The sequence below is a fragment of the Natrix helvetica genome (assembly GCF_964273705.1).
Source record: "Natrix helvetica genome assembly, chromosome: 1".
Classification (NCBI taxonomy): Eukaryota; Metazoa; Chordata; class Lepidosauria; order Squamata; family Natricidae; genus Natrix; species Natrix helvetica.
Window position 1 is genome coordinate 45,784,899 of NC_138548.1, and position 19,925 is coordinate 45,804,823.

The 19,925-nt window shown below is 40.5% G+C and overlaps 1 protein-coding gene across 2 annotated transcripts in view; it reads left to right on the forward strand.

The window, feature by feature from the left end:
- The first annotated feature begins 790 nt into the window (after positions 1-790).
- BTBD7 (BTB domain containing 7) overlaps positions 791-19,925 on the forward strand; it is an 86,755-nt gene continuing 67,620 nt past the window's right edge. For both annotated transcript variants that reach the window (XM_081939445.1, XM_081939446.1), the window contains exon 1: positions 791-928. The gene's annotated coding sequence lies outside the window, so the exon portion shown is untranslated. The remainder of the gene's footprint in view (positions 929-19,925) is intronic.

Sequence of the window (19,925 nt, forward strand, 5' to 3'; positions counted from 1 at the left end):
CGTTCCGGTTTTTTATACGTTCGCGGGCATATTTAAATTCAAGAACTTGGCACAAAACACAACAGCAAGACACAAGATAAGCGGAATGTCTATGGAGATTGTCAGTCATCCAGGTCATGATTGTCCCAAAGGTGCTTTTTCACTAAGCAACCGGACTTTCTGGTTTTTCTATGAAGACGGTTCGCTTCTCAGCCTAGAAGCTTCTAGGAAGCGAAACGTCTTCATAGAAAAACCAGAAAGTCCGGTTGCCTAGTGAAAAAGCACCTTTGGGACAAGATAAGCGGAAGAATGACTGAGGGGGGTGGGAGTCCCGCGAGAAAGAGCCAGCCAGCACTACAGCCAATGAGCAAGGAATCCTAAACGAAATCCCGGCGTTGATTCAGGAACACGTCCCGATGCGTTACTCAAAAGTTCGGTCCCCGAGTAAGGATCACTACACAATTGCAACCAAGGGAAACGTCCGCAAGGTCGTCTCTTCTTCCTCTTATACACGCGCCCAGGATCAGGACACGAACCCCCATCTAAGCACAACATCTCAGAAAGGCGTCACAAAACGCACTGGCCAAATCCATTTCCATGGAGAAACTGCAACCAGGTATAAGAGAGCATCTGCCTGTCGGTCAACTGACCGACCAACCGACTCAACGTGCCTCCAGCAAGTTTTTGTTCTGCGCAGCCCGACGGCCGCCCCTCCCGAGTGGACCACGTGTCACAGGGGCTGTCGCGCAGGCTCCGCGCTTGCTCCTCCTCCCCTCCCCTCCCCCCCGCCCTCCCGAGAAGTCTGGCCGGAGCGGTGGAGGAAAATGGCGGCCGCGAAGGCGGCTGGAGCAGACGGCAGAGGAGGCAGCGGGAGCTGCTGAGCCGGGCCGGGGTCGAGAGCTCAAGTCGGGAGCGAAGGAGGCTCCGGGCGGCGTGAAAGACTCGCGCGGTGAGTGGGAGGCTCGGAAGCACAAGAAGGGCTGAAGGAGGGGAGGCATCTGGGGGGCGATGACATCCCCCCCTCCGCTGCCCCACACCATCCCCGGCCCCTTTGGAGCCGCGCGATCCCACTCTGTTCAGCGGCCACCTTCGCCTCCCATCAGTCGCTGTGGCTCCCTGGCCGAGCGCTCTTCAGTCTCCGCGGCGTTTGGGTTGCTTGGAGTTGTTCTCTTGGCTGGAAACCCAAACAAAAGCTCTGGGGCCACGGGCAGGCGGGGACCCCACTCTAGGGCTCCGCTAAGCCCCGGGCTGCCTTGTTTTGGGGACTTCTCTACTTTAGCCCTTCTTTTAAACCCCCGATGGTTCACTTCTGGCAGCCTCTTGTCCCTCTTGCAAAGAGACGTCCAGCAGCCTTTATCTCCTCTTCCCCCTTCTTGGTGGGTGACAAACACGCGTGTGTCCCAAAGCTCGTCCTTGCCTCCCCCTCCCTTTTTCGCATTCTTCGCTTGCGCTCCCGTCTACTTCCCTGTTCTCTACTTTGCAGCAAAGATACTCGGCTCTTGGCTATTGTGAGCTCGTTTGCTGTGTGCACCGCACCGTCTTTCTCCCCCCCCCCCCCCCTGTGCCTCTCCCTCCTACCTTTTATGGTACCTTGCTTATTTACAATGTCTGAATGCGAGCCTTGGTTCAGGGCTTTGAAATTTGTGCTTGCGCAAGAACTTTACACATCCTTCAGATTGACGCCGAAGTGCTGCTGAACAGAAGCACGCGAAATCCTCTCGGACAGGTTGTGATTTATAAAGAGTCTTGAAAACTGAACCAGCAGTGGGGATCCAATGATCAACATTCCTTGGCCTGTTTGACCAGAACCTAAATTCTGTGTACACTTATGTGGGACTTGCTTTCAAGTAATTGTCCGGAAAATTGTGTTTTAAGTCTGTCTATGCTGCCCCTGCTGGCTAAATAAGTCAAGAGTAACATCGAGTCCCATAAAAGGTGTATAGTATGATTTGTGTATTGAGCAAGTGCACCCTAGCTCACTCGAGCCCCTGTGCTGGTTTTTCTGTTCTAGTGGACTTGACTCAGATGCCCGGGTTTCTATTTGTAAATTATAGTTTCTGCTGATCCCTGCAGAGGTTAAGGATGAATTGCATGCTGTACTTTTTACTTTGGAATGAATCTGGCAAAGTTAAGCGTGGTTTTCCTGGTGAATCTGTATAGCTTTTTTTTCTGTTTGTAGTATAATAAAAGCTTTTCTAACCAGTCTTGGATATGGTGTAGCTATTCTTTTTCTTTGGAGGCCCACTGGTGTTCGGGATGTGTGTATGTAGGGAGGGGGTCCCTTCAGTCCCTAATGACTGTCAGGAATAGTTCTGAGGTTTTCCTGGCAAGATTTACAGATGTATTAACAAAATGGAAATAATAGAACAGAATTGGTAAAGTAGCTTCAGCATCTTTGAAAATTACTGAAAAGTGTTTGTACTATGCTGTCTTTAATGTATAAATTGTCAGGTTTAGAATTACTAGCAGTCGTTAGCATCATTGGTTAAAAGTTAAGAGGGGTTGAATCAATAAACCACTCGCTTGAAAGGAACCACTGAATCCTTTATCTGGAAATGTATATCTAGCCACTTGCTGTGTGGTTAGATATACAAATATACAAAGGGAGATTGTTTCTTGTTTTTGTCACATATTGCTTTTCTGAATTCCCCAACTGAAGATACTTGCATTTCTAGTTTTGGAATCAACATTCCAATTTTTTGCCATGGGTCAGCTAACTTGGTGTATAAGATACAATGTAATCTGTGTCTCCAGTATTCTGCAGGTACTTTCCTATTGACAAATATAGATATCTGTGAATTAGTTCCATATTTATTTTAAGGTAAGCTGTTCCTTTTGCTATTTAGTTACTTTTTTTTTCTTAAAGCAGTGTTAAGGGCTAACGTTTCTTATTTTCCACAAACTGTCAGATTCTCCTTGAAAAATAATGTAGATAAGTAGACTTAAGTTTCCAGAGGAGTTGCACAGATGCATGCTGGGGGTAATAGACATTTGGAATAGAATAGTAATGAAAGAGCTCATTTCTTGAACTAGATTTTGGCTGCAACCTATTTTTTATAAATTTTGTCTAATAGTGGACACTATAATAAGTAGAATTTTTCATTGTCATGTACTGTAACCAATTAACAAATTTTATCCTGTGGGTTTTTTTTTATCAAAAACTTGCATGTGAATAATTTGTACCAATTTCAAATATTCTTTTACTGATAGCAATTTCCTCTGTATTACATATGTACTTTAAGAGCTTTTTATATTAAAACTTGAAATAATATAGAAGTTATTATCTGAAGATATTTTCTTCAAATATTAATCCTGTTGCTTATACGTAAATAGTAATGATCCATTCAACACAAGGAAAGTGTTCATGTATCTAATAATTGTTTTCACATTCTAGTTCTTGTTTATTAAAGTATAGTTAATATTTCTTAGAGTGGAATTTGGTGCCATGAAGTTTATAATAGGTAGTAGACTCTACATTGAAGAGAAATAATGTCAGAAGACATTCTATGTGTCTTAAAACATTTAAAACCTTCACTTAGTTCAGAAATGATATTAAACAGTGAAGGCGATTAAGGGCTTCTTTCCCCCACTTCTTAATATTTATTAATTCTGCTGTGTTTTTGGTCTGGTTTTCCCCCTGAATATTACAATTAGCATTGTCTAGGCTACACTAATTTATTCAATTCAGTTCATGTAGCAACCTGTCTCACCATTGTGACCCTAGGTGGCTAACAACAATTAAAAAGGCACAACCAAGAATAAAAATAATTAACAGGCATTCACTTAAAACCCATCATTTTAAAAGAGACAAAACCTTTGATACAAAACTTGTACTTTTGTACTTGAATCCTGATGTCAGGCACAAGTTCAGTATATAAGTCACAGTTTTGTGTTGTGATGTTACAATATATTCCATAACTTAACAGCCCCATTTGGATGCCAATGGTTGCAACCATGACTCAGAGTAGAGTAACATCTTAATATTTAGAGATCACAAAAAATCCTAAGTGGCATAGTGTAGGCCAGCGATGGCGAACCCTTTAGACACTGCGTGCCCAAACTGCACAGGTGCATGCTGAAACGGAAAGGTATGCGCGCGGACACGTGCATGTTCAAACATGCATGGGCATGCATGCACGTGCATGGACATGTGCACATGCGCAGCAGAGACCCGAAGACCAGCTGGCTGGCAGAAGATGGGTCATCCCAACACTGGCAGCGCAGCAAGAGGTAAGATGTTTTTATTTTGTGAGCTTCTGTTTCATTGTTTGTAGGGAAACAGAAGCTCACGAAAGAAGCGCCATGGAGATCTGACCTGGGGTGATGGCAGGTGTGCCAGCAGAGGGGGTTCTGCATGCCATCTCTGGTATGTGTGCCATATGTTCGCCATCACGGGTGTAGGCTGTGTTTTCCCTCATAGGAAAGGGAACAATGAAAGGAGATTTAAAAAATTACACAACCTTGGGAATTGAACAGCTTGTCTTCAGATGTTGTGGGAACTCCATCACTGGAAGCTTTCAAGAAGAGACTGGACTGCCATCTGTCAGAAATGGTAGGGTCTGCTTGGGCAGGGAGTTGGACAGGATGACCTACAAGGTCCCTTCCAACTCTGTTAATCTGTACCTGTACTAATGTCAGTTGGCATTCCTACTGCAAAGTCTGGATTTTCTGAAGCTTAAAATATGAAACTAGTTGTCATAGAATGCGATTGCCAACCGTTCACCTGCATCAACTGGAGATGAAATGCATTAGGGTGGTATATAGAAATGATGCCATATAACTTTGTTACTCCATTGCAATATTGAATAATGCATCCTGCAGGAAGGATGAGCAACTTCTTTAGTTAGTAGATTGCATTAGAAGATTTTGTGTGAATAATTCACGCCATCCTATATGTAGATTTTGTTTACAATTCTGTAGATTAGAAATTTATTTTAAATACTTCTTTCTCCTAGGATTTTAATCTTAGAGTAGGTAAGCTACAAGTTATCTGTTGTTGGCCCAGCAAGCTCAAGGAATGATAATAAGCTACACACCTGCTGTGAATAGCAATTCTGATACCTGAATGAAATGCTGATGTCACTGAGCTGAGTGGAGAGGTGGTTCTTCATTTGTCTATATAGAGTGCAATTCCTAACAGTACAACTATTAGGTGATAGTTCTCATATCTATAACTTTCCGTAGTCAAAATAAACTTCAGAAAACAGCTGTACTGTTGACCATGCTGATATGATATTTTTGATCTAATAGAGTTTTCTGTCAGTGTAACAGTGAAAGATATTTTTGGGTGATTCACGCCTGCATCCTTCCAGAACTGTTCAAGGGAATTTTCATAATGTGACATAAATTAATTTGAAGAAAGGATGCCTCATGATGTGACAATTTTGCAATAGACACGTTGAAGCAGTTTGTAGCGTTGATTCCCTACAAAAGGTATAGGAAATTTGTAGTAATTCCTTTAATTGCTTATATTAAAAATTGCATGTTGCCTATTTACCAGATTCTTTGCTTTATAAGTGTGCAGCGCAATGAAAGCCAGGATGGTGAGTTTAGGTCAGTCACTGTCTCTCAGGATGGTTGTTGTGAGGAAAATAGGAGGTGGATATGTTTGCCACCTTGAGTTATTTGTAAAAAAAAAAAAGGCAGGGCACAAATAATAAAATAGATAAATATCCAAAATTATAATGTGAGAATTAAATCTGAAGTTTCATTGTTAATGAGAAAATGTGAACAGAGCTATCCCTCAGGTAAGTTATTACATTGGTTTAAATTATGTTTTAGGTCAATATATTTTTAAATTTTTATTTTATTTTATTCTAGCGTTCTTTCTTTCCTACTGTAATTGGAACAATCTAGGCTTTGATGGGGGGGAGGGGAATTAATTTCAATTAATTACCTCATATATACGATACCATTCCAGTGTTGCAATTAGGCATACCATTTGTTGCTGGTTGATTTTAAAGGTTGATAGTGACACATGGAATATAAGACTTGTTTTCACAAGTGATCTCAAAACACATGTACAAGCATGCTGTAGGTATGGTGTTGTCAGATCTGGAGCCTGTCTAGTTTGCTTGAAAATCAGTGTGTAGAAGCGAACATAATATTTAGTCAGACAGCAGTTAATAGCCCAAGTTAACTTTACTTATGATTATGCTGCCCAATAGAGTGGTTAAATGCTGTTTGAAGTTATGACAGTCATGACCTGGATGACTGAAAAGACAGGAAGTTACAACAGCTTCAGAAAGGGTAATTATGGCCCATAAAATGTCATGCATTCCTCCTTCCTGCAATCAGGTGACCACATTTCAGGCTTCTGACAACCGACTCACACATTAATGACTGGCTGTCGCATCCAACAGTCACATGACCAAAATTTGCAATCTTTTTGTTGTTGTTGTTGCTGCTATTTTGGGTTGGTTTTTTTCCTGGTTTCTGGCAAAAGTCACCCATTTGGGAGAATGGATTCACTTCACATCCATATGATTCCTTTAACGATCAAGGACAAGAAGCAATGGGTGGAAACTAATCAAGGAGAGAAGCAACTTAGAACTAAGGAGAAACTTCCTGACAGTTAGAACAATTAATCAGTGGAACAGCTTGCCTCCAGAAATGATGAATGTTCCAACACTGGAAGTTTTTAAGAAGATGTTGGATAGCCATTTGTCTGAAGTGGTGTGGGGTTTCCTGCTTGAGCAGGGGGTTGGACTAGAAGACCTCCAAGGTCCCTTCCAACTCTGTTATTCTATTTTATTCTATCATGTGATTCAGACTTAACCACAGTAAAAATGGTAGAAAAAACTTTCAGGTGGATGCCTCGACTTGCTACCAGAATTACTTATAAACAAAATTGGGATCCTAATTGTGGTTGTAAGTTGAGGCTAGCTATAGGGTGCTTTTAAGATCATATCCTCACACTTTACACCCATTGTAGCATCTCTACAGATCAAAATTTGGATGCTTGGCAACTGGCATGTATTTATGACAGTTGCAGTAATCGGGTCATATGAACACCATTTTGCAACTTCCCAGCAGGCTTCTGACAAGTAATGGGAGAAGCTGGATTTGTTTAACAACCAGGTGATTCACTAACCATGGCAGAAAAGATCGTAAAATTGGGCACAACTCACTTAACAGCTGTCTTGCTTAGCAATGGAAATTTTGGCTCCAATTGTGGTCATAAATTGAGGACTACTTGTAAAATATTTAAATTTGGACATGCAAACTGTATATTTGACATTAACAGTTGTAATTATTGTATAGCTTTCTACCAAGAATGATCTGGTATACCTTTACTTCCTCTTAGCTTCCTGGAAATTAATCAACTGTTCAAAAATCAGCATTTAGATTTAATAAAAATGTTCATATCGGAAGTTGTAGTTGCATTGGGTCTTCATTCTTCATATCTGTTCTTTCTTAATCACAGATAATTTAATGCAGATAGTGAATTCTATACTCCAGGGTTCCTAATCAGAGGTTTTGCTGTCATCTGTTGTACCACAAATTGTATGCTTAGGTGCAACTTGTACATTTAGTTTTCTTCTTTCAGATATATTACAACAACCTGCTTCTATGTTTCTGGTAATAAATTACACTACTCATTTTTAAGTATTTACGGTGAATTTGACCTGCAGGCAGCCATCTTTGGAATGTCGGTTTCTTAGTTCCTATTCCTTGCTTGTGACAAGTGTTTTGGTGTGTTCTTTGGATCCAATTTTCGATTACCTTCTATTTATGTGGATTGCTGTAGCAAACTTTCCATCAATCCAACCATTATTTATGTTCTACTTCCGTAATGGAGAACTTATGGCACGCATGCCATAGGTGGCACGTGGAACCATTTCTGAGGGCACGCAAGGCATTGCCCTGTCAGCTCCAGCGCACACATGCCAGCTGATTTCCAGCTGTTTTTCCAGCCTCTGGAGGCTTCAGAGAAGTCTCCTGAAGGCTCCGTAGGGAGAAAAATGGCCCAACCGACAACCTGGAAGTCAGAAAACAGGCCGTTTCTGGCCTCCAGGGGGGCAGGGAAGGTCGTTTTCACCCTCCCCAGGCTCCTAGAAAGCCTCTGGAGCTTGGGGAGAGTGAAAAATGAGTCTTCCGGTCCGACCAGAAGTCAGCAAATGGGCTGTTTTCAGCCTCCGGGGGTGGGGAAGGCCTTTTTTACCCACCCCAGGCTCTTAGAAAGAGTCTGGAGCCTGGTGAGAGCGAAAAATGGGTCCACCGTGCCATCATGTGCGAAAAGCAGGGGGGCGCAGAGGAGGGATCACACGTGTATGCGTGGAGGGAGGGCACATAGAATTATGGCTGTGGGCACACACATGCACGACCCCTCCCCCACGCTTTCCCTGCTTTTGGTACGCAATGGCAAAAAGGTTACCGTATTTTTCAGAGTATAATTCCCTCAAAAAAGAGGCTGAAAATCTGGGTGTGTCTTATACATCGAATACAGCAGTTTTTGCCTCCAGAAGCCCTGACCTCTTCACAAAATTGCCATGCAATTTTGGGGAGGGCAGAAATGAGCAAAAAATGGCCCATTCTTTGCCCTCCCAGCCCCCAGCAGTACTCTATAAGCCTCCATAAAGTTATGCATGCATTTTTTTTGAAAAAAAACGGGCTGTTGTTTGCTCGTTTTTGACCCCCCCCCCGGAACACTCTGCAAGCCTCCCCAAGGCTATTTGTGCCTTTTCTTTGAAAAAAAATGAGCCCGTTTTTGCAAAAAACGGATTGTTTTCGGGAGGTTTGCAGAGTGCAAAAGCTTCCCCCCCCCCTTTTGGAAAGCTCTTTAACTGATTTATGAGAATTACATTGATCCAATGCTGTGCCAGCAGAAACAAAGTCTTAGGTGCTGCAGATTGTCAGCAATTTCCTTCTCCAGCACATGGAGAAATACACCTGGAAACACCTACCTACCTGCTCTCTCTCTTTCCCTACCTACCTACTGTATTTCTCTCTCTTTCTCTTTACCCCTCTATCTAACTACCTACTTTCTCTCCTCCCTCCCTCCCTATTGCATTCCTCTCTCTCTTTCTCTATCCCTCTATCTACCTACCTACCTACTCACTCCCTCTCCCTACCTATCTACTGCATTTCTCTCTCCTTTCCCCTTCTATCTACCTATTGTACCTACCTACTCTCCCTCTCTCTCCCTCCCTATCTACTGTATTTTTCTCTCTATTTCTTTCTCTGTCCCTCTACCTACCAACCTACCTACTCTCTCCCTCCCTCCCTATCTACTGTATTTCTCTCCCTCTCTCTCTCTCTATTTCTCTCTCTATATCCATCTACCTACCTACCAACCTACCTACTCTCTCTCCCTACCTACCTACTGTATTTCTCTCTCTCTATTTCTCTCTCTCTCTCCTTTTATCTACCTACCTAACTACTCTCTCTCCCTACCTACCTACAGTATTTCTCTCTCTTTCTCTCCCTCTCTATCCCTCTATCTACCTACCTACTTTAAAAAAAAACGCCTCTTCAAAACCTTGGTGCATCTTATACTCTGAAAAATACGGTAGCATCACTGTTCTATTTTAAAAAGAGAAAGAATGGGGAGAGGGATAGGAAGGCACTTGGTGTCAATGATTTGATTGCTTCATCTCTCAAGATTTCAGTTTAAAGCTGCTGGAAACTGCCTATTGTAAGCATCAAGTCTTATGTCTTTTGTGTGTTGGACTGTAAAGTGTAAGAGGAACTCTACTAAATAAGGCCAAAGCCCGTATTTTAGCCCGGTATTTTGTGTCACCTAGCGGCCAATCTGATGTGTTGTAAACAAGAAGGCAGAAGCTTTCTTCCACTTCTAGCCCCTTAGCAGCTGATCTTTGGACCACTGATTTTCAGCCTTGGCAGTTGTAAGATATGTGGACTTCAACTCCAATAATTCCCCAGCCAAGATGCTGGGGGAAATTGCCAAGATTGAAAAACACTGTTTTAAGAGTGTATTACTTAAGATTTAAGAAGTACAATAGAACCATGAAAATTAGTATCCAATTAAAGACTACATTGCCAACAATTTTGTCACATTGCACATTGATGTCAAATGTCATATGATGCTTTCTAACAAACGGGCAAAGTTATCCATCTGATAGGAAATGATCACCTTCCGAAAAATCCCTGTCCACATAATATAATACGGCTGCAAGGGTCCTTGAACTGATTCTGGTGTCTTTGCTGATTTTTGGAATCAGCGCTCTGCCTCCAAGCATGTTCTGTTTTTCTTCTGTCAATAGTAATTGGTGCTGGTTGCAGCCCAAAGGCACTGTAAGAATATTTTGATATACTTTTTCTGACCTCCGTCTTTAAAATATCTGAGGGCATTTCATCTGAAGCCTGAATAAGCCAAGGGCAAGGCACAATTATGGCCAAGTCACTGCAGCACTCAACGCCAAAGCTGCAGAAAGCAGTGGCAAATGCATTGGAGATTTTTTCTGCAGTAACACCTGAGCTTTCTGGGAAAATTTTTGCTGCATGTTGACGGAATGTGAACTGCCATGCCAGTTGCATGAGCTCCAGGCTGTCATAGCTGGCAAGAAGTATTTGTAGTTGAGGAGAGGTTCATAAATATATTGAAGCAGAAGTGGCATTTCTACCCAGTTCTAAAAATCCACACTACTGGTAGCTATTTCGCAAGGTCACTTTCTACCTTCTGAAACGATATCAGAATATATTCCTCATGTCCAAGAGAAGGGATATTGGATGGCCCTTTGGTGTTAGGAGAGGAAATACATCTCAAGAGGAAAATATAAAATACATCCATGCTTTCTAAAAGTGCCAGTGACAGCAGCGATGTGTGGATGTGTGCATGCATGCATCAGTGACCAGTATAATACAAAATAAGGCAATCTCAGATAGGATAAGAATTTGCTATTTTCCTCTTCCCTCATCATTCCATTCCCATGGTATGTTGTGTCTGTTAAATTTTATGCGTGAAAGTAGGTAATCTCTTGCCACCGTTTTTAGAAAGCCACTTTTTGAGGGTGTTCTAATTTAATTTAATTTATTGGATTTGAGGGCTGCCTGACTCCAAATGACTCTGGGTAGCTCACAATATAACAAAAATAAAATGCAACACAATTACAGGGAGTCCTTGAATTACGACCATTCCTTTAGTGACCATTTGAAGTTACGAGAACACTGAAAAAAGTTACTTATGAATGGTCTTCACCCATTGCAGCCTGCCCTTGGCCAGGTAGTCGCGATTCAGGCACTTAGGCAACTGTATGTGTAACAGTTACACTGTCCCAGGGTCACTTGTTGCCTTCCAAGAGGCATCCAGCAAGCAGAGTCAATGAGGGAGGCCAAATTTGCTTAATATGCGCATGATTCACTTAACGACTGCAGTATTCACTTAACAACCATGATAAAAAGATCATAAAATGGGATGCAATTCACTGAACAACTGTTTTGCTTAGCCTCCGACATTTGAGGCTCAATTGTGGTTGTAAATTGAGGACTACCTGCAACCCAGAAAAGGGTGGCCCAGATAAAGATGTACTAAGGCCTTCTGGCCAAGTCTATCATCAAGCAAGAGGTCTCAGTCTAAGAAGGTCCCCCCCCCCCAGATCGCACATTACCCTTGAGCAAGAAATGCAATCCGATTTTAGAATATCCCAGATCTTTTTTTCGGGGGTAGGGGGGGTACAGTCGCAGCCTCTCAGGCTAGATAAGGTGGGATTTAGTTACAGTAGATGATATTGTTATGTTGTTTTTATTCTGTTTTAATGATTGTACTTAAAATTGGCAGTTGTATGACTTCAATTGAATAAATAAATAGTGCACTGAACATACCTACCTAACATACATACATAATCTTTCCTAACTGTATTAGTGTCTTCATCTGTTTCTAGTTTTTAAGAATTGACCCTGAGAAAAAGAAAACAGTTGGTTTTCTTACCCTGTTTCCCTGAAAATACGACAGGGTCTTATTTTCTTTTTATCTATAATATATGGCTTGGGCTTTATTATGGGGGGAAGGTTTATTGTTTTGGGGTTGCCGGGCGACTGCTGTCTTGCGAGGGGGCTCCCAAAGAGCCGGCATAGCCTCATGGGCAAATGGCTGTATTGCGCTGTTGCAGCAGCGCAACACAACAGCCATGAAGCGACCACGCTCACGAGCAGCCGCCCAGCAAACCTCCTTTGCAGCCGGGCACAGCGCATTCACTGACCTAGGGGTATCGCCAAGCCATGTGAGCGCCTGTTTGCTGCTGCCCGGCTCCTGTGGCTTGGCGCCTTCCAAATGCCAGTGAATGGCTCTCTGCATGGCTGGAGAGGGGGGTTGCACGAGCGGCTGTTCCGCTCTCGCTCACTCACCTCCCAGCCTCATGATGCATGGCCCAGCTCTCATTACGGAGCCAGGGCACCTAAACTGCCGCCGTCATCCCAGCCTGGGTTTTTCCTCAGCTTCCAACCCGAGTCTTTTGGCAGTGGCCACTCCGGGTGCCCGCTCTATGGTTGTACGCTCTACAGGCAGCTGGCCCACAACCATAGAGCGTGCGCCCAGAGCGGCCACTGCCAAAAGACTCAGGTTGGAAGCCGGGGAAAAAGCCAGGCAACCCCCCCTCTCCAGCTGTGCAGAGCGCCATACACTGGCATTTGGAAGGCACCAAACCACGGGAGCCGGGCGGCGGCGAACAGGCGCTCATGCGACTTGGCGATACCCCTAGGTCAGTGAATGGCACTGTGCCCGGCTGCAAAGGGGGTTTGCCAGGTGGCTGCTCGTGAGCGTGGTCGCTTCATGAATGTTGTGTTGCGCTGCTGCGACAGCGCAATATAGCCATTCGCCTATGAGGATGTGCCCGGCTCTTTGGGAACCCGGTCGCAAGAGAGCAGCCACCGGGCAACCCCCTTCTTCAGCTGGGCACAGCGCTTCTCACCAACCTAGCGGTATCCCAAAGGCACCAAGCAACGCGATCACCTTTGCCTCCCCCCAGGTTCCCATGGCTTGGCACCTTCGGGATACTGCTAGGTTGGTGAGCGGTGCTCTGTCTGGCCGGAGGTGGGGGGTTGTCCAGGGGGCTTATATGCAGGGGGGGCTTATATTTTTGCCCACCAGAAAAATGTGGCATGGCTGTATTATGAGGACATGTCGTATTTTCGGAGAAACCCGGTACTTTAAAATCACTAAAGAAAATACAGACAGAATGAGACGTGTTTGTCAAAACAATCTAGTCTCTCGGCTGTATGCTTCTAAAGCAGTTCTGTCAGATCTTTGCAGAACTGTATGTTGCTTGATCATAATTTGCCATGCTTAGTTAATAAACTGGAAGTCCTTGATGTCGCTACAGATCTCATCTGTTAGGTTTCTTCCTTTGTCTGCTCTTTATTTGTGTACAAAGCTGTTAATTTGTACTAAGAACTATTTCTCGAAATGACAGGATCTGAATTAATAAGCTGTACTCCTATTGAGAGAAGCGAGGCAATACGTTAGCAAAAACACTGTATTTATTAGGTTTTTGTCATCATAACTTTGAAAAAATAGATTGCTGTCTGTACTTCAATAAGGTGCCATATTAAGACAAGAATAGCCTGTCCCTTCTTATTTTCTTGTTATAGTTGTTGTATGATATAATTTAAAATAAAGAAACAAAAGCAAATGCACTTCCCTAATTCTCAAACTTAATCCTCAAGATATGAACTGGGCTGTGTTTTTTGTATGGAGAAAGGAATAAGACAAGACAAATGTGAGCTTTTGGCAGTTCATCACTCACTGCTCTGGTTAGAAGATAATATTTTCCACTTAGAGCCGTTTTAATGAGAAGAGCAGTAATAAAAATAATGATTTTAATCTCTTTTCTCCAGCAGTAGTGTATGTACATCAAGATAATCCATGAGAAATTCCTTTAAAGGAATTTAAGTAACTGTAATCCCAGGGCAACATGTGGCCTCTAACAGCCCTTGGAGCATCCTTAGGCCATGGCAGTTTCTTTCATTTTAAACGAGGAAACAGAAGAAAACAAAAACAAAATTGGCAGATTCACTGCTTCTGAAGGTCTAAAGCAGGGCTGTCAAACTCGTGGCCTGCGGGCCGGAGGCGTCACAGGTTGCCCACGCCCGGTTTAGCAAAGGGGGGGAATAGTCCCAATATGTCACATGATGATGTCGAGATGATGTGAGTTTGAAGCCATGGTCTACAGTGATTGGAGCCTTGGGTAGAATTAACTATACCACATAAATCAGTAACCTTTTAAAAAAATAGTTAAAGGACATTGATGAAATTGTTGTTAATCATTCACACTTCCTTTGGAAAAATTAACTTGAACACCTTGACAAGGCAAACCAATGCTAGGCCACAAAGATGTATTCATTTTCTTTTATTTGAAAACAGATTCAATGTAACAACAAAAAAGCTTAATGTACATTGGACATCTCGTGGAATGTTTTATAAGGATTGATTGTCTTGCTAATGAAATGTAATTCAGGAATTAGACCATTTGGTTGGAACTTGTCCTGTTGCCACATGTGAGACTGAAGTCAGTAGGGATTGTAAAGATAGATAGTGCTTCGTTAACAACCACAAATTCAGCATCTATCTGAAGTTGCAACTATGCTGAACAAGTGTTATTTATGGCCAGTCTTCAAGCTCTGGCCATCTCGATACCCTTGATTACAATTTGGGTACTTAGCAACCAGCTTGCACTTACAATAATTACAGTGTTACATGATCTCTATTTGAAATCTTCCCTGCCAGCTTCCCACAAGCAAAATCAATGGGGAAGCCCCCTGGGAAGGTTGCAAATTGCTCCCACCGCTTTTTCTCCTAAGGGGTTCCCATTATGGAGTCCTAGATCCCAGCAATGCTTGGGCCATAGAACTCTTTCCCCTGACAGCATCAACCCCCTCTCCAGCCTGCAAACACTTGCAACAGCACCCATGCCCACTCCATAATACTCACCTACACATCAATCTGTTCGTGAGCTACTCAGGACTTGTGATTTCCTACCAGCTTCCCTACTGACTTTGTGGAAGCCAGCGGGAAAATTGCAAGTTGTTATAATCTGAGATTCTTACTTAATGACCTGTGACCCAGACTTAATGAATGGGGCTGCCTGGATAGCTGTCGTTAAGTGATGCGGTAACATTAAGTGACATTGCACTTAACTGCCCGCTAATTCCAATTATCATCATTAAGTGAGGACTACCTGTGACTAGATTGATTGTTTTATTAAGGATGCATATATTTTAGTTACCTTTTTTTAGCATTTGCAATCTTTTGGGGTATTTCCTTTTTCTTTTAATTAGTTTCATTATAGTATTATTAATTTTAAGATGATATACTGTTAATAATGCTAGTTTATAGTTTTCCTTTATTAATTGGTTTAATGTATTAAAATGAAGATTAAAGCAGAAATGTTTTTGTTGAAATACAACTTTTTCATTCCCTCACATCCACTCTTTCCCTTTTACGCTGTGGTTTTTCTTATCTCTTCCCCCAAAATGTTAAGTGTAGCCTCTGGCAATTAAAAAGTTGCTCACTTCTGTTTTAATGAAAGAAAGTAATTGAGAACAGCAACAAATGTTTTTGAAGAATGAATTTTGGAAGATCTTGGCTTGATGTTACTGTTACAAGTTATGTGTCTTGCTGTGCAAAATGTGTTTTGTACACAAAATATGTTAGTAACAGTTTGAGATTTTAAAAGGAAAAAATCATTCTTTTTGAAAATGACATTTAACAGGCCTTTTTTTGTAGTCTCTTTTACTATGAAGGAGAGAGACAAGGCATTTAGAAAATGAACTTAATTGAGTAAATGGTCCCTGGGCATCTTTATTGGGACTTACGGTTTTTAATATCTAAAAATGATTTAAAACTTGGGTGAGCAATTATTTAGGCAAGTTTGCAAATGACATCAAATTATTCAATATGAGGAAACCATAGGTGGATGGTAAAATGTTCCTTTTCCATGGATTTAGTATTCTATACCAGAATTTAATGATATTTTATACTTGAGGCAGATAATGTTATTAGACATGGAAACTTGATAAAATAATGCAGTCATGCATGTAATTAGAACAAAGTTATAAAAATTATTTAGTTGGTCTTGCCAACAGGTTGCAGTAATATTGGTTGCGTTAACATGAATTTCTAGCACAATCTTTCAGCATACAATAATCAACATATTATACCTTTCTCTTCACATCTCTCTTATAAGTAATTTGCATACTTCTTTTATCCTTATTGTTCAGAATTAAAAAGTGATACCAGAGCATAATAATATTCCAACTACAAGTAGATATAAGCAGGCAAATTTATTTTGGGGTTCATTGTTTAATCCAGAGGTGTCCAAACTTGGCAACTTTAAGACTTGTGGACTTCAACTCCCAGAATTCCCCAGCCAGCTCTGCTCTGCTGGCTGGGGAATTCTGGGAGTTGAAGTCCACAAGTCTTAAAGTTACCAAGTTTGGACACCCCTGGTTTAATCTATGCAAATGTTACACAGAGTGAAATGAGGGAGGGAGGGATGGAAGGAAGGAAAGGAACTGGTTTTTGAGAAGTTATCTGGCTTCCAGAGGAATATCTATGTACCTGATTTATTCTTGAGAGTTTCCCTTCTTTCCCAATAAATTAGACTAATTTTTTTTAAAAAAAAATCTAGTTTCATCTGTGGAGTCCTTGATATTCTCTGAGCTAGGCTGCTTGCTAGGCTGTTAGTTTGAACTCCGAGCTTGGCAATTTGGTTGCATATGTTTCATCACCATTTGAGGAGACATTGTCAGTGCACTTTGAGTTGTGCTCGTCTGTCAGAACACAGGTCTTTAAATACCTTTTTCTAAGATGCAAATTAGCCTGACTGTTGTTTGTTCGGAGGTTGTTTTCTTTCAGACATTTCATTAACCGACTGGATGACATTAATGCTGGCGAGTGTGAGGTTTGCATCCTGTTTATAGTCAGTACCTTGCCCTGCCCACGTTGGCAGGACTATGGGTTTTTTCCCTTGATAGTTCTTTTTTGATAGAAAGAAGAAACCTTCCCCCTTTCATCTTATTAAAGATTGTCAGAAATAATAACATAAATATTTGTAAATTATATTTACTAAACCCAATTTGAATCCTTACGTTCACATTTATATCCCCCTTTCTATTTAAACATAACCCCATTTCCATTTTCCAAATCCTTGAATCATCATCCAATTCTAATCAGCAAGAATCCATTAAACATTCCTAAAAATAGCAATCCACTTGTGTTAATCTTGATCAAACCAATTTTGTATTCTTTCTTCTTTGTCCCAACAATCTTTAGTTCCCTCAAAGTCCTAACATCTGCTTTCTCATACTCTCTTTGTTTCTTTTCTCAGAACCATTGGCAACTTTAAGAAGGATCATTTGTAATTCTAGTAGAAGAAAATTATCCACATATTCTGATTGTCTCTTCTCACAAAGCTTCAACAAGTTCTTTTTATAAATCTGACATAGAGAAATTATCCACATCACTCTTTTGGTTTAATATTTGTCATTTGTATTAAATCAGTTTCATTTCTAAATCTGCTACTTGTATTTCTTTCTTATCGACTACTATTTTAAATTCCAACTAAAATCAATTTCAGTTCTATCACTTCAATAGAACTTGTTTCTCTTCAATAACATCTTTTAATTCTTTAATAGCATGTAACTTTATGATTGCATTTTTTTGGTCCATTCATCATATAACTCCCTTAGAGTAGCCATTTATACATTATGGTTTGAGGTTTATTGGACTTATATGCCACCCTTCTCCCAAAGGACTTAGGGCGGCCGTACAACATAAAAACACTTATTACAAAAGTTAAAAGGTTAAAAGTAATTTCCTTTTAGTGCCCTCTAGTGTTCAACTTTCAAAGTTGTCTTATCATTTGTTTCTAAATATAAACATGACACTTCCCATGGAAAATATTATTTTAATTAACTTCAAAGTCCTCCTTTAACTCAAGTCCAAATCTGCAACTCTTAATTTGTTTAACATTTTCTAAAATCAACACTGTAATCATCCTTTTGTCATATATCCCCCCCCCCTATTTTTTCTTGCAAAATCTTAAACTCATAATTTTTTTATTTACATGATTAAAGGAAGACTCACACAGTAATATGAATAACTTGTGGTTCTGAAGATTTTTAATATTTAACAAAAAGTTTTAAACAAAGTAAACTCCAAAGTAAGGTAATTGTGAAGTTTTGTTAAATCTTAAATCCATAAAAGGTAGATTATCATCTTTGAGCTCAGTAAAATCCCATGATTCCTGTTTCCAAGAGACTGCAAAAACATCTGTTTCTGTCCTCTATTCATAGCAAAAACAGCTGTCCAGAGTATATATGGCAATCTCAAGATCTCTTCTTTCTCCAGAGAGATTTTTGGTGGTCCACAGTATCCAGCTACCTTTTGGGCTGTAATCTCTCCCACTAACCAGGAATATCAGTTTACCATTCCTCACGGGAAGCTTCTCTGCTGTGCTCTTAATTTATGGAGTAGGATTCCCCCTCCCCCTTTTTTGACTCATACTACTATAGCATATATTAAAAATGTCCTCTATAGTTTAAATTACTTCAGTACTTTGAGAGAATGCCTATGGTTGGAAAAAGAAAATATAAAATACTTGACTGTATAGTAAGCATTTTTGCAGTGTACCTTATCATTTAATCCTTTTGAAATATCAGTGGAATATTATAAGAAAATGTTGGTGTTGAGAGGAAACTTATTTTCAAAAGGGACTGTTACCCAAGGCCCAGTTTGCACACATAGTTTTTGTTGAATTAAAGAGTTGACTGTAAGCCTAAATGTCTCACATTATTGCCAGTTTTTTGGAACTTTGTAAAATTGTCAGAAGTGGTAGGAATTCTCTCAAGTTGAGATATTTGTGTTAGGAACTGACCTGCCTTTTTAAAAGGAAAATCATGTTTCAAATTTGATTTTAATTTGGGAAAATCCATTCATGCATTGTAGACTGCAATAACGTGCATTTATCCTGAAGATGGCATTTATTTAAGAAGAGTTATCATTTTTCAGTTCCTTAACAAAGCAAAACCATGATCTTAAGAAACAATGGAAAAACATTTGAGATTAGTTTATAGTTCTGTTCCAGAAATCAAAGATCATAAATTTTGAACATCAGGACTAGAGAAATATTTTAGATGTTTAGATTTTGGTTTTACATTTAAAAAAAACACCTCATGAAGTTTTTCTATTGAATTTTATAATGGCTGTAGGCATCTCGTTTCTGATGGCTACACACATCTGAATATTTTACATGTGATGTGTGATAAATTGTACTCTGAAAAGGGCATTTAGAATCTGAAGCTGAAGGCAATTTAGTAGAGAAATGCAATAAAAAAATTACAGATATTTTTTCCTTAATGATTCTGAAGAATTCTTCATATACCTAGAAAGATGCAGAATCTGGGTCTTACTTCTAGATAAGTATGCATAGAATGGAAACTTGAGATTTTTAAAAAGTTGTGCTAACCCCCACCCATTTTTTAATCAAACTTGGCTCGTGGCAATTTCATGTAGGTTTGTTGTTTCCAGGTTTATGATGTTTCCATCCTGGATGGACAACCATTACCTAATTTTAATTTTTGTCAGTGACTGAACTTTTTGCAGTGAGATTTCACCATATTCACTGGAGAAACTCATTGTGACAAGTAGAGACATGGTATCTCCCTTGATTTTAGGAGTTTTAGGTAAAAAAAAACTGTAGCACATTGTCACCTCTATGCTTGGGAACCTATAGCTAATATGAGAGAGATAAAGAGAAATAGATTATTAACGTGTTTTCAAGAATATGTGTACTCTGAGCCAAATATAATGGATATTGAAGATTTCTTGATTGTGGAGGCATATTGGAAAACAATACAGTTGAACAAATACATAACCTCTAGGACAGTTTGAGCAATTGTAAACTCATGATTTGTACAAAAAATAAAACATGATTTGGTGATACGTGTGACAGTTTCATATGTGAAATTGTATTTCATCCCATTTGTTA